We start from the raw sequence: 6,000 nt of genomic DNA, 5'->3' as shown, positions 1-6,000 counted from the left end.
GTGACCCAGTTACACATACATGTACACATTCTATTTTCACACATTATCATGCTCCATCATAAGTGACTAGACATAGTTCCCAGTGCTACACAGCAGGATCTCATTGCTAATTCGTTCTAAAGGCAATAGTTTGTATCTATTAACCCCAAGATCCCCAACCACCCCACTCTCTCCCCCTTCCCCTTGGCAACCACAAGTCTATTCTCCAAGTCCATGATTTTCTTTTCTGTGGAAAGGTTCATTTGTGCCGTATATTAGATTCCAGATATAAGTGATATCATATAGTACTTGTCTTTCTCTTTCTTTACTTCACTCAGGATGAGAGTCTCTAGTTCCATCCATGTTGCTGCAAATGGCATTATTTCATTCTCTTTTATGGCTGAGTAGTATTCCATTGTGTATATATACCACATCTTCCTATTCAATCATCTGTTAATGGACATCTGGGTTGTTTCCATGTCTTGGCTATTGTGAATAGAGCTTCAATGAACATGTGGGTGCATGTGTCTTTTTCAAGGAAAGTTTTGTCCAGATATATGCCCAAGAGTGGGATGGCTGGGTCATGTGGTAGTTTTATGTATAACTTTCTAAGGTACCTCCATACTGATCTCCATAGTGGTTGTACCAGCTTACATTCCCATAACAGTGCAGGAGGGTTCCCTTTTCTCTACACCCCCTCCAGCATTTGTTATTTGTGGACTTATTAATGATGGCTATTCTTACTGGTGTGAGGTGGTATCTCGTGGTAGTTTTCATTTGCATTTCTCTAATAATCAGGGATGTTGAACATTTTTTCTTGTGCTTGTTAGCCATCAGTACATCTTCCTTGGAAAATTGTCTATTCAGGTCTTTTGCCCATTTTTCCATTGGGTTATTGGCTTTTTTGTTGTTGGGTTGTATAAGTTGCCTGTATGTTCTAGAGATTAAACTCTTGTCAGTTGCATCATTTGAAACTATACTCTTCCATTCTGTAAGTTGTCTTTTTGTTTTCTTTTTGGTTTCTTTGGCTGTGCAAAAACTAGTCAGTTTGATTAGTTCACATGGGTTTATTTTGGCTTTTATTTCTGTTGCTTTGGGAGACTACCCTGAGAAAACATTCATAAGGTTGACGTCAGAGAATGTTTTGCCTATGTTCTCTTCCAGGAGTTTGATGGTGTATTGTCTTATATTTAAGTCTTTCAGCCATTTTGAGTTTATTTTCATGCATGGTGTGAAGGTGTGTTCTAGTTTCATTGATTTACATGCAGCTGTCCTGGTTTCCTAAAAATGCTTTCTGAAAACACTGTCTTTTTCACATTTTATGTTCTTACCCCCTTTGTTTTTATGTTCTTACCCCCTTTGTCAAAGATTAATTGACCGTAGGTGTCTAGGTTTATTTCTGGGTTCTCTATTCTGTTCCATTGGTCTGTATGTCTGTTTTGGTACCAGTACCACACTGTCTTGATGACGGTGACTTTGTAATATCGCCTGAAGTCTGGGAGAGTTATGCCTCCTGCTTGGTTTTTGTTCTTCAGAATTGCTTTGGCAATTCTGGGTCTTTTGTGGTTCCATATAAATGTTTGGATTGCTTGTTCTAGTTCTGTGAAAAATGTCTTGGGTAATTTGATAGGGATTGCATTGAATCTGTGTCCTTTTTTCAGATTCCATATGTAAGTGTTAGCATTTGATGTTGGTGTCTCACCATTTGACTGACTTCACTTAGCATGATAATTTCTATGTCCATCCATGTTGCTGCAAAGTCTGTTATTTCTTTCCTTTTAATGGCTGAGTAATATTCCATTGTGTTTGTGTACCACTTCTTTATCCACTCCTCTGTCAATGGACGTTTAGATTGTTTCCATGTCTTGGCTATAGTATAGAATGCTGCAGTGAACACTGGAGTACATGTATCTTTTCAAGTCATGGTTTTCTCTGAATAGATGCCCAGGAGTGGGATTGCTTGATCAAATGGTAATTCTATTTTCAGTTTCCTAAGGAATCTCCATACTATTATCCATAGTGGCTGCACAAATTTACATTCCCACCAACAGTGCAATAGGGTTCCCTTTTCTCCATATTCTCTCCAGCATTTGATTGTAGACTTTTTAATGATGCCCACTCTGGCTGGTGTAAGGTGGTACCTCATAGTGGTTTTGATTTACATTTCTCTAATAATTAGTGATGTTGAACATGATTGATAGCAAATTCGAAATGAAAAGAAAGTAACATTGTGGTTAAGCTTATTACAGGAATGTTAGATGATTTAACATTAGAAAATATATTAATGTGAGAGTTCCTCTCGTGGTGCAGTGGAAACAAATCCTACTAGGAACCATGAGGTTGCAGGTTCAATCCCTGGCCTCATTCAGTGGGTTAAGGATCTGGCGTTGCTGTGAGCTGTGGTGTATGTCGAAGACGCAGCTCAGATCCCGCGTTGTTGTGGCTGTGGTATAGACCAGCAGCTACAGCTCCAATTCAACCCCCAGCTTGGGAACCTCCATATGCCATGGGTGCAGCCCTAAAAAGACAAAACAAAAAGAAAAGAAAAGAAAAGAAAAGAAAATATATGAATGTGATTCACTATAGTATCAGTTCAAGGGAGAAAATCATATGATCATCTCAAAAGATGCAGAAAAAGAATTCTGCATAACTATCCATGAAAAAAAAAAAACTCTTAGCAAATGGAATAAAAGGAAACTTTTAAAAATTGAAAGTATAGTTGATTTACAGTATTGTTTTAGTTTCAGGTATACAGCAAAATGATTCAGTTAAATATACAATTTTTAAATTTTCCATTATAAATTATTATAAGCTATTGAATGTTATTCCCTTTGATAATAGTAAATCCTTGTTGCTTATCTATTTTATATATAGCATGAAAGTGTATACTAAGTGTACCTGTTAATCCCAGACTCCTAATTTATTAACCCCATTTCCCTTTGGTAACCACAAATTTGTTTTCTGTATCTGTTTCTGTTTTGTATTAGAGTCCATAGATAAGTAATATCATATAATATTTGTCTTTCTCTGTGTGACTTACATTACGGGAACTCCAGAACCTCTTTACACTCTTAAAAATTATTTGAAGAATTTCACAGAGTTTTTGTTTCTGTGGGTTATATCTGTCAATATTTACTATCTTAAAAATTAAAACAGAAATTAAAAAATTTTTTCATTTATATAACATAATATACCAATTATATGTTAATATATATAACATTTTTATGAAAAACAGCTATATTTTCTAAAATAAAAAGTGAGAGGAGTTTCCACTGTGGCACAGTGGGTTAAGAATTCAACTGCAGTGGCTTGGGTCACTACAGGGGTATGGGTTTAATCCTGGCCCCGCACAGTGTATTAAAGGATCTGGTGTGTTTCCACAGCAGCTCAGATTCAGTCCCTGGTCGGGGAACTTCCATATGTAGCCATTTAAAAAAGAAAAAAATAGTGAGAAAAGTGGCATTGTTTTACAGTTTTTTCACAAATTACTTTAATGCCTGTCTTAATAGGGATATAATTGATTTACAGTGCTGCATTAGTTTCAGGTGTACAGCAAAGTAGGCCATATATACATATTCTTTTTCAGCTTCTTTTCCCATATAGGTTATTACAGAATATTGAGTAGAGTTCTCTGTACCATACAGTAGGTCCTTGCTAATTATATTTTTTCTTTTCTTTTCTTTTTTTTTTTTTTTTTTTTTGCTTTATAGGGCCACATGTGCGGCATATGGAAGTTCCCAGGTTAGGGGCTGATTTCGATCTGCGGCTGTAGCTGCTAGGGGTTGAATTCAGCCTATACCACAGCCATAGCAACACAGTGTCTGAGCTGTTTCTGCGACCTATACTGTAGCTCACAACAATGCCAGATCTTTAACCCACTGAGTGAGGCCAGGCATGGAACTGAATCCTCATGAATACTAGTTGGGCTTGTTATTGCTGAGCCACAGTGGAAACTCTTAGTTATCTATTTCATATATGTATCTGTTAATCTCAAACTCCTAATTTGTCTCTTCTTCCCATATTTCCTCTTTGGTGACCAAGTTTGATTTCAAGATCTGTGAGTCTATTTCTGTTTTGTAAATAAGTTCATATTGTAAATTAGTATTTTTATTACATTCCACATGTAAGTGATATTGTATGAAATTTGCCTTTCTCTGCCTGACCTACTTCATTTAGTGTATTAATCTCTAGGTCCATCTATGTTGCCGCAAATAGCATTATTTTGTTCTTTTTATGGCTGAGTAATAATCCATTGTGTATATGTAAACAGATTATTTGTTTCTTAATTCAGCCTGTTGCAATATCACAGGTCATGTAGTCTCTGGAAAACTCTACTCTTCACTTGCGAGAAAATGAACTTGAAAAAGTGAAAAACATTTTAATGTTATTTTGAAAATAGTTTTATATAGGAATATGTACATAGTAGCTAAAATGGTAAAGGAAAGTGAGGGAATGATAGACCAAAAATTTAGCATGGTGTCTGCTTCTGAGGATGGGAGTAGGGATTCAGCTATAACAAGGACGGGCACTTAAGGGGTCTCTGAGACACTAAGATTTTATTCTTAAACTGATGTCTGCTACACGAGTGTTCATTTCACTAGTATTATTTTAACTATGCATACATATTTTCATATACATCGTATGTAAATATGACAATTTAAAACGTATAGTGTAATACAAATCAATTCAAAATGACTAAGTAATACTGGAAATACATTGGCTTTCAAATTGAAAGAGAGAGCTTCAGGTATGGTTAGATCCAGAGTCTACCCCTGTAGCTGGGGAAGAGGTTATCTTCCATCAGAGCATGTGGACTGCACTGAGAAAGAGTGAATACCAGAATGAAGAATCACTGAAAGAGGATGAGTATAGGCAGGAAAAATTAGTCAATGTCTAGAGCCACAAAACGTAAAACAAGTGCCATAAATATTTCAGTTAGCATTTCTCATCTTGTCCCCAACTTTTAAAATCCTTGTTTTTCCTGTTTGACTTTTGCTAACCTGGATTTCTAGCTTAATGAAACATATTAAGAGGCATAATGACTTTATAATATCCTTCAGTTATTTTGTACTCATAACATTCCAACTTATGCTTTAACTTTTTGCTCAAAAGATATTTTGATTCAACAATAAACATTCTTTTTAAGTGTGGTAGCATTCTGACTGAGAAATAACTTGTTAAAATAGTGATTTGTGTGCCTGTGTCTTTGCATTCCAAATATTTCTACAGGTTATAATTAGGATCATATTGACTGAATATAACTGCAATTTTATTTTATGTTATTTAATTTTTCATATTTTTCTAATTTTGAAACTGTATTAGACAAGTTTCCCAAGCTAATTATTATATCATAGTTTATCACTTCTTTTGAATAATTATAGTTTTAAACAATTTAAAATTTCCCTTTTAAGCTCAAAAGTTTTAAAGAAAATTATGATAGAAATCTTTCAAGAGTTCTTAAATAGATTAAATACTGTTTAATTTTGTTCATGACTCAGAGTCATTAGGAATGTAAATTACTTTGTTATAATTACAGTAATTTTAGATGCAAGTAGCTGTTTGCATCTATACTTATGGAGACTATTCTAACTGGCAGGTATAAATTGTTTGTGTTTTTTGGTTCTACTCTCAGCATATGAACTTTAACTTTCTGAAGCTATTACTATGGCAGCACCTAGCAGCAAAACTCTTCTGAGTTATTATATTTGAAGTGCTACAAATTAATACACTAGTTAAAAACTTGATAAAACCATGTCAAAAGTATCTGTAAATAGGTTTTGAGTAAAGTTCTTACTGAAAATGAAGTACTTGAATTTTTAGAGTAAAGGAATTTTCTTTGTCTTTTAGGACCACATCTGCCTCATATGGAAGTTCCCAGGCTAGGGGTTGAATCAGAGTTGTAGCTGCCCACCTACACCACAGCTCTTGGCAACACCGGATCCTTAACTCACTGAGCAAGGCCAGGGATCGAACCCCTATTCTCATGGATTCTAGTTGGTTTGTTACCGCTGAGCCGCAACC

The sequence above is a fragment of the Sus scrofa genome, chromosome 9 (genome assembly GCF_000003025.6).
Source record: "Sus scrofa isolate TJ Tabasco breed Duroc chromosome 9, Sscrofa11.1, whole genome shotgun sequence".
Lineage (NCBI taxonomy): Eukaryota > Metazoa > Chordata > Mammalia > Artiodactyla > Suidae > Sus > Sus scrofa.
Note: the sequence above shows the minus strand (reverse complement) of the source record.